General features: G+C 44.1%; 1 long non-coding RNA gene across 1 annotated transcript; it reads right to left on the reverse strand.

Moving 5' to 3' along the window:
• Positions 1–1272: 1272 nt before the first annotated feature.
• LOC149474226 (uncharacterized) lies at positions 1273–9048 on the reverse strand. The gene is made up of 2 exons (XR_016311651.1): positions 8866–9048; positions 1273–1459 (listed from the first exon to the last, which is right to left on the reverse strand). It is a non-coding gene; the product is annotated as an uncharacterized LOC149474226 (long non-coding RNA).
• Between the last annotated feature and the right edge of the window lie 704 nt (positions 9049–9752).

The raw sequence follows: 9752 nt of genomic DNA on the forward strand, positions 1-9752 counted from the left end.
AAACTTCTATAGGGAGGCCAGCAAGTGGTTAACTACAAACGTCAGTCAGAAAGTGGTTAAAATATATACACAACATGTGTTGAAGATTCAAACAACATTGGTGCACTTTTTAAAAAGCGAGCCTAACAAAGACATGGTATATACATATGACAGAGAGAGTGTGTGTGATCAGAAGGTGCGTGTGATCAAAATCAGGTGCCATTTGTATTTTTTATTTTATTTGGGTTTTTTAGAAACCAATCATAACACAATCAAAACTTTATCTTACAGTAATGCCCTGGTGGTTGCTGAGAAAGTAAAGGAAGAGGCTGCTCTCAGACAAGGACCCAGGCAGCCATAACAACCTGAAAGTAGTGCTATCCTACCTAACTGTATAAAGACAAAACAAGTTTGGGATTGAGAGCCACTCAAGGTGACTGGGATTAAATTACTACAGAATTGCTTCAGCTGGTATATAGTTTACCTCAGGGGTAGAGCTGCTGTTAGAAACCACAGGGCCCCATATAGCCTACCTGACCCCCCCCCCCCCCCAAAAAAAAAACATGATTTACTGATCACTCCTTGTGTTCATTCAGGAAAGGAAACTGCTGGTAAGTGTGCCATATTTACTGGACCCTTCCCCCACGCTGAAGGGTCCTATTATGTGCTCGCAGCTGACAGTTTAACCCCTTCAGGCCAGCACCTCCCGGCTCTTTAAGAGTTTCAGGAGGCTGGGCGGGTTTTAGGGTCATGCATCACGGCGGTCACATGATCTGGAAAGGTCTCAATCGGGACCTTTCCGTGAGTACCGGACGTGTGCTTGGAGCGCACAGGGCGCACGCTCTCAGCACATATGTCCTTTTTAAATAGAATGCAAATGTGCAGCCGCTCGGCGTCCAGGCCCAGACGCTGGGAGGCTGCACATTTGCGTTCTGCCGGCGTGAAGAGGGTAAAAGAGTGGAGGGAAGCCAGCAGCACTGTGGGGGTGGTGGGGGGCAATTACTGGAACTGATACCCTCTATAGCTCTCTCTGCAGCGGGAGGGAGAGAAGAAGCCAGCTTTCAGCTGCTGCAGAGAGAGCCATTCAGGGGATCGGTTCTAGTAATTGCCCCCACCGCACCGATCACCCAGCTACCTGGGCTCTGTACAAGAGGACTGGTGGTACCCCCTTACCCACAGCCCTGCTTAGGGGCTTCATCCAAGAAAAGCCCAAGTTCTGCTATAACTGACCTTTTAGAAATAAGTGAATCATTTTTGCTTGTAACTCTTATTTGAAAATATATATTTGCAAAGTTTAAAATAAAAATGCATTTATTTATTTATTGAGGGGGGGGTTAGAATGTGTCAGGTTGTATTGCTTGTGTGCGTCCCCGCTGGGAGATTTCTGTTACACGGTCACAAGCAGAAGAGAGGAATCCTCATAAGTGCAGACACGAGCAGCAATTAAGTCTTCCAGAGATCCTGGCTTTTCATCTATCTGCTGAAAGAAAAGTCAGATGTTTCTGTGCTGATTCAGTCATGGGTATAGTGGTGCAGAAAGAAATCTCTTCTTAAGGAAAAAAAAAAAGTTCCTATACCATCATGCACATGTATGTGGGTCTGGAGAAGATAGGTGGTCATGACAAGAAGTGACTCCATGTGATCCCTGACTAAGGCATGCCATCCCCCCAATAGTTTTCTGATAGACCCCATACTTAGGGCTTGGTAATATAAACAGCATTGTTTTCTGATGGAATCTGGCACTGGGGATTTTTGTAAATGCTATAACTTTCACGTAAACCAATTAATTTACATGTATTGGGATTTTTTTTTTCGCAAAGACATGTAGCAGAATACATTTTGCCCTAAATTTATGACAAAATTAGATTTTTTTTTTTAATTTTTTATTGGACATGTTTAAAAGTAAATATATATTTTTTTTCTTTCAAAACTGTCTTTTTGTTCATAGCGCAAAAAATAAAAAAAGCACAGGCGCTCAAATACCAAAAGAAAACTCTATTCGTAGGGAAAAAAAGGACGGAAATTTAATTTGGGTGCAGAGTTGCATAACCGCGCAATTGTAAGTTAAAGTAACGCAGCGCCGTATCGCAAAAAATGGCCTGGTCAGGAAGGGGGGTAAATTCTCGGGAGAGCAACTGATTAATCTAAATTAAAAGGATGATCTCAATCTCTTATTGCATAGCTTCTGATATAATTGAAAGTGCACATCTTTTTTTTTATTTTTATTAAATATTATTACAATACATAAATCAAGCATATATCATTTATCGCAACATATACATTCTAAAAAAAAAAAAACTTGTACTTCTAAGCCATTGACGTGTGCAAACCTTCCCAGATTCTCAACACCTCCCGTGTCAATGTGCTGCTATTTTCATCTATAACCTGAAACTTTTGTGGGATCCAAATGGTCCTCTCTAATTGTGTATTACTTAATATACCTTCCATTTTAACCCAACTTTTCTCTTGTGAATTATGTGTCCAATCAACCACCCGTGATAACACTGACATGTAATACTTCCTCCTTTTGGCAGATTTAATCCTCCATTCCCTTAGTTGTAACATAAAGTTTGATACTTAATTCTTGGTTTCTTATTAGTTCATATCAACTTCAGTATCAATTTTCGTAATATCCTAAAAAAGGATTCGGGTAAATATATTGGAAGCATTTGAAACTTGTCCAGGATTTTTGGGATTATTACCATTTTAACCAGATTTATACGCCCAATCCATGAAACCCACCCCATTGAGAGTCTTCTCAACTCATCTTTAATTAAATTTATTAGTGGGATATAATTAACTTGATATAAGTCCTTTATTGAGGAGGTTAACTTTATTCCCAAGTAGCCTAATTCCTTTTCCCTCCATGTAAATGGAAAATCTTCTTGTAAGGTCATCCTCTGCCTTTGACACGTTAATATTTAAAATCTCTGATTTTGTGGGGTTTATTTTCAGATTAGATGACTCTCCATAGTGTTTTAATAAATCCATTAAATTAGGCAACGTCGTTCTAGGACTCACAGTGTAAAACGGCATATCATCTGTGTATGCTGCTACCTTATGTTCTACTTCTATCTTAATTCCTGTAATATCTATGCTCTTTCTTACCAACGCCAATGGTGGTTCTAGGGATAAGAAAAATAACGGTGTTAATGAACATCCCTGTCTGGTTCCATTATACATTCTAAAGGTCCCCAACAGGGACCCATTGACCTTCACAGCTGCTGACGGGCCATTATAAAGCCCTTTTATCCACCTCACTATTTTTCCCCTAATCCTACTGCCTCTAACATTTTTATCATAAATCCCCAATCTACCCTTTCGAAGGCTTTTTCTGCATCAATCAACAGTACAATTGTTGGCTGCCTGCCTCTTTTTGCTTTTTGGAAAGCAGAGATCTTAAACCATTATCTCTTCCTTCCCTTTCTGGGATAAATCCCACTTGATCTAAATGTATCCACTCCGGCATCAGTTCTTTCATCCTGGTAGCTAGTACTTTTGCGAACAATTTAGTATCAGTATTTAATAGTGATATAGACCTGTAGCTAGCACATTGTAAACTATCTATCCCCGCTTTAAGAATAATTGTTATATATGCGTGCAATGATTCCTCTCTCATTTTCGTTCCCTCCCCCTGCACATTCATATATCTACAAAGTTTAGGGACCAATAATTCTTTAAATTTCTTGTAATACACCATCCTATAACCGTCAGGGCCAGGGCTCTTTCCTCCTGCCGAACTCTTCAGGGCTACTCTAATTTCATCCTGGGAAATTACTTGTTCTAAGGATGCTAATTTATCTTCTACAATTCTTGGTAAATCTGCTGCCTTTAAGAATTCTTGCCTTCTCCTCTTCCTCCGTTGCTTTTTGATTTATAGGGGCACCAGCGGAGGTGGAGAGGTGGCCGGCAGTGACAGTGAGCCCTGCCTGAAGAATGGAGCAGTGGACACCGGGACCCAGGAGTACCTGTCGGTGATGAAACGTAGAGGAGGGAGAAATCCCCAGGGAGGATTGCGCTGGGAGGGATACCAGGAGAGATCATTGATCTTGAGCATTGCTGAGGGTCATGAGACCCTGAGACACCTCTAAACACAGGACACTTTGGAAAGATTGTATTTCCACTTAGACCCCCATCATGTTGACCCTATATATAGGGCTAAGAGACTCTTGAAGGAATAGAAGAGTTCATACAGGAACGGAACCAGTGAACTGGGTTCGGTTGGTGATGGTGATTTGCTGTGGGCAACGGCAAGATTCTTTTACTAATATTGCTGTGGTTCTGTGAAAAGTTAAACGTATACATGAGAAATGGGACTGGGCGGTCAGAAGAGTAAGGTGCTGGGTGATCTCTGAGGTCAAGGGAGTGTGACGATATCACATATCCACTTAAATGTATCCCGGACTGTATACGTGACAGTGAAAAACTAGGAGGAGGGGGCCTTAATTAGGTGCGATATTTTCATACGCAAGCAGTGAATATATTACTTGCGGATAAGCCCAGTCACTATGAAGAGTAGATCCATCAGGGGAGGAGAGGTAAAAACCCCTCAATCGAAAGCAAACACGAGTACAATTAAGAAATTTATGCCAATACAAGAAAAGAGATACGAGGTCCTGAGAATCAACAGGAAAGAAGTAGAAAGTATGACGGGGAACAATCTAGACTGTCGTTTGGAATGCGGGATGGAAATTTGATGAATGAATCTATAAATACTAACAATGTAATAGAACAAAAAGTGGTGGACCAACAGGGAGCTGTATCTCAAATTCCTACAAAAAGCGAGATGGCGGAAATGTTCGCAAAACTGGAATGTTCAGTAAAAAATTAAATGGCGGTGATTCATAAGGACCTTGGCCAAATGTTATCAAGAGTTGAAGTAGAAGGGAAAATGGAGGCCCAGGTTCAGCAGATCCTCTACAAATCTGCCTTCCTCACTTACACCTCCTCCCTCCACGCCACCAAGCAGGCTTACTTCGTAAACCTGATCAACACCCTCTCCTCCTGCCCTCGCCGACTCTTCTCCACCTTCAACTCCCTACTCTCCCCCCCCCCCCCCCCCTCCTCCACTCAGTACCTCACTCACCGCCCACGAAATTGCCACTCATTTCCACAACAAGATTGATGCAATCCGTCAGGACATAGTCAACTCGCAATCTACCTCCCCACCTAGCCCCCCCCCCTATCTCCCCCTCATCTCTTCCCTCCTCTGACCTTGCAACCGCACTGCCCCCCTCCACACCCAAGACCCCGCTTACCGTAACCCCCCCAGCTCTGCACTCCTTCAGCCCCGCTACCACTGAGGAAGTCACCAGGGTCTTCTCAGAAGCCCGCCTCACTACCTGCCCCCTGGACCCTATCCCCTCTCGACTCCTCCAGTCACCCCCCTCTTCCCTCATCTGCTCCCTCACCCACATCTTCAATCTCTCCCTCTCTACTGGCGTATTCCCCTCCCCCCTAAAGCATGCGCACATCACCCCCATACTCAAAAAGCCCTCCCTGGACCCCTCTGACCCAAACAACCTCAGACCCATCTCCCTGCTGCCACTCACTTCCAAACTCCTGGAGAGCTTAGTCTACGACCGCCTAAGCGCCCACCTAACTGACAACAACCTCCTTGATCCACTACAGTCCGGCTTCCGTCCCCTACACTCCACCGAAACCGCCCTCCTCAAAATCACCAACGACCTACTAACCGCCAAAGCCAAAGGCGACTACTCTGTCCTCCTCCTCCTCCTGGACCTCTCCGCGGCCTTCGACACAGTTGACCACCCCCTCCTCCTTAATAAACTACTGTCCCTTGGCATCAGAGACACCGCTCTCTCCTGGTTCTCCTCTTACCTATCCCGACGCTCCTTCAGCGTTTCCTACAATGGTGCCACCTCCCCTTCCCTCCCCCTCTCTGTTGGGGTCCCCCAGGGCCCTGTCCTTGGACCTCTTCGCTTCTCCATCTACACCTCCTCCCTTGGCAAACTCATACACTCCCACAGCTTCAACTACCACCTCTACGCTGATGACACTCAAATTTACCTCTCCACCCCCCACCTCACCCCCACATTCTCCGCCCGCATCACTCACCTCCTAAACGACATCTCTGACTGGATGTCGCTCCATTTCCTCAAGCTTAACCTCTCCAAAACCGAGCTTCTCATCTTCCCTCCTGCCCACGCCCCCCCCCCCCCATCCTATCCATCACTACTAACATCACCACCATCAATCCCGCCCCACAAGCCAAAGAGGTTAGAGTCATTCTGGACTCTAACCTCTCCTTCCAACCTCATGTCAAATCACTTACAAACACATGCAGGCTCCACCTCCGGAACATCGCCAAAATACGCACCTTCCTTACCCCAGACACCACTAAACTACTCGTACACTCCCTGATTATCTCACGCCTTGACTACTGCAACTCCCTCCTCACCGGCCTACCCCAGTGCAGGCTCTCCCCGCTTCAGACCATCCTGAACTCAGCGGCCAGACTCATCCACCTCACCACCCGCTCCACCTCTGCCACCCCCCTCTGCCTATCCCTCCACTGGCTCCCTATTGCCCAACGCATCAAATTCAAACTACTCACTCTGACCTACAAAGCCCTTCACAACACTGCCCCTAACTACCTCACCAACCTGATTCCCAAGTACCACCCTACCCGTACCCTTCGCTCTTCACAGGACCTCCTTCTATCTTGCTCCCTGGTCTCCTCCTCACACGCACGTCTGCAAGACTTCTCCAGGTCCTCCCCCATCCTCTGGAACTCACTACCCCAATCCATCAGACTGTCACCTTCCCTCCTCACCCTCAGGCGCTCCCTGAAAACCCACCTCTTCAGGGAAGCCTACTCCACCCTCACCTAACTGATGCTCTCCTTCATTCCTCCTACCACTCCATCCCCCACAGCCACTTCCTCCTGTACCACTACCCCCTCCCTCCTAGATTGTAAGCTCGAAAGAGTAGGGCCCTATAACCCCTCGTGTGCTGTTTGTAGGTGCTGTAATGTTTCATGTATTGTCCACCCCTCTATTGTACAGCGCTGAGCAAACCCTTTGGCGCTATATAAACTAGATGTAATAATAATAATTATTAAATTGGAGATGAAAAGGGAGCTGAGGAAGTTGTCATATAAATTAGAGGACCAAGAGAACAGAGAGAGCAGAAATAATCTGAGGATCCAGGGTCTACCAGAAGATACGAGAGGACCTGCGGGAAAAAATAAAGAGTGTGTTTAACTCCCTGTTAGAAAGATCAGACACAGACCCTTTTAAAATTGAGAGAGTGCATAGAATTAGATGCCCACCAGGAATCACGTCAAACTTCCAAAAGATGTTGAGAAAGGGCAGCAAGTCAATAAAAGAAGAAAGTAGCTGGAGGTGGGGCTGGAGGAGGAGAGGAGAGACGAGGAGGGGAGGCCAATTAGTAGCATTGTTTTTAGGTTTCCCATGCTGGGTGAGAGGGTTCCCTCTCCTCCACCTTTTTTTTTCTCTTCTCTAATCCCTTCATCCACCTTCCCCTTTCCATCCAGCTCCCTAGAAGAAGCTCGAGTAAGATATTTTAGTAATGGCGGGGCGTCTGGAGGCCTATCAGGTCTTGAAGTAGAGGAAAGAAAAGGGAAGCCCCCATGCTGAGAGCAGGGGGTCAGGATTGGTGTGCATGTTCAGAGCCATACCCCAAAGTAGGAATCACTAGTGGGGGGGTCCTACGTCAGATTCCAGGGCAATATATAGTCCAGGGGGTTTTTATGGGTGGTGGGTGAGGGAATTTGGGGTAGGGTCGCTGTCCATGAGTTGATTAGTCTTTGTTTCCCTACCTGTAAGTGGAAATGTAGAGCTGAAGAGAAATAGTTAACAGATATGAGTTTGATTAATATTATGACTTCTAATGTAAAAGGTCTTAATTCTCTGACTAAAAGACATTAGATACTTAGGGAAGTGCACCAATAGTCTATAGATGTGGTTTTTTTTACAAGAGACACATCTTTCTTATGATACCAACGTTAAGTTATATTTGAGGTACCATCCAACCTGGCATTACACGGACTCACCAATAAAGAAGGCCAAATGAGTCGCAATAGGTTTTGAGGTTGAGGAAAAACTGGTAGATCCAGAGGGTCGGTACTTAGGTTTAAGAGGGAAAATGCAGGCACAAATATATACATTGGTCAATATTTATTGCCCAAATAAAAATCCAGAGGGTTTCCTTCTAGATCTGCTTGGGAAAATTATGGAATTTAAGATGGGTAGTCTGATTGTGGCAGGAGATTTCAGTTGTTGTTTTGACCCATGGATGGATGCCTCCTCGAGTGCGCAGAGGGAGGGAGGTAAAAAATTAAGAAGGTTGAAAAGGTGGTTTCATCAAAATCAACTAATAGACACTTGGAGAGTAAAACACCCCAGAGAAAAAGATCATACCTTCTCTTCTGCACACAGATCGTATTCACAATTGGACTATGTATTAATAGAGCACAGACCGAATCCTTGGTTAAATTTAACATAGAGGTTATGTCCATTAAAGGGGGGTAATTATTATTATTATTATACAGTATTTATATAGCGCTAAAAGGTTTGCTCAGCGCTGTACATTATAGTGGGGGACAGAACATGAGACAATACAGTAACAAAACAAAACATGAGGGGGTCAAGGGCCCTGCTTTTTTGAGCTAATTGAAGAGTTATATAAACTAGAACAGGCACATAAATAAAGCAGGGTATAGATTTGCACTGGAAGATTACCCTTAAAAGAGAAGAACCTATTAGAACAGGAAATGAGGAAAGTCTTCAATAGCCTATCAAAGGAAAGATACCAGTGGGGGAATATACCGGAAAGTGCACATCTTAAAGTGACCCTCAAAATAATTAAACAAGCTGCAATCTGTAAAAGAAAAATACTTACCCAGCTGGCAGGTCGGGACATACAGTGTCTCAGGATATCTACATTGTTCTCTGTCTTTCTGTCATAGTTGGTATTTTGATTAGACTTTTTGGCTTGATATTGCATGTCTTGTGTATGTGGAGACCTAGATGCTGACTGCTGTTGGAGGGAGAACATTGGGCATTTTCCATCCTACTCCAATGATTGCTGTTCTCCCCTAAAGTATAGTCATCAGATCACCTGCTCTCCTACCCCACCCTCCCTTTCATTCACATGAACAATGGGCCTAGAATGTTCCTGTTCATGAATGGCTGATCCCGTAGCCCGGAGGCAGTTAAATCATGCATTCATATTGCAGGTCTAATAAAATTGCAGCCTAGTTCCTCATATCCAGCTGATAAATTCTATACTAACTTGACATATGGTGACCCCCCTCTCCTATTGAAGCTTTTGTAAAAAAAAAAAAAAAAAACTTATTGCACAGATAAGGTTCTTTAAAAATGATCTCCCTCTATAAACACAGTTGTATGATGGGGACTCAATTTTCCATCATGAAATAAATGTTAAGCTGATAAAAAATGATACATTTTACATTGCAGAAAATCCAGTCTGAAAACTTGTGCAACATCTCCGTCTCTGGTAAGAGAAACAGAAAATGCAAATCAGAAAGTAAACATTACAGCGTCTTAATTGCCATCGCCTTAAAGGTCAACTCTAGTTGAGCCGTTCCACCCACAGTTTAAGCACAAATATAGCAACTGCTGTACTTGCAATAGCTTTGTAACCTGCTGCATATAATTTTGTGATCCATCCATCCATTCCTGGTGTGCTATATAAGTTGTAGCCTGAATTTCATGATGTCAAAGATACAAAAGTGAACTAAAAGATGTTTTTATATATTTTTCTGG

The sequence above is a fragment of the Staurois parvus genome, unplaced genomic scaffold, assembly GCF_062004578.1.
Source record: "Staurois parvus isolate SC_StPar_1 unplaced genomic scaffold, SC_StPar_1.0 ptg000009l, whole genome shotgun sequence".
In the NCBI taxonomy this organism is placed as follows: domain Eukaryota; kingdom Metazoa; phylum Chordata; class Amphibia; order Anura; family Ranidae; genus Staurois; species Staurois parvus.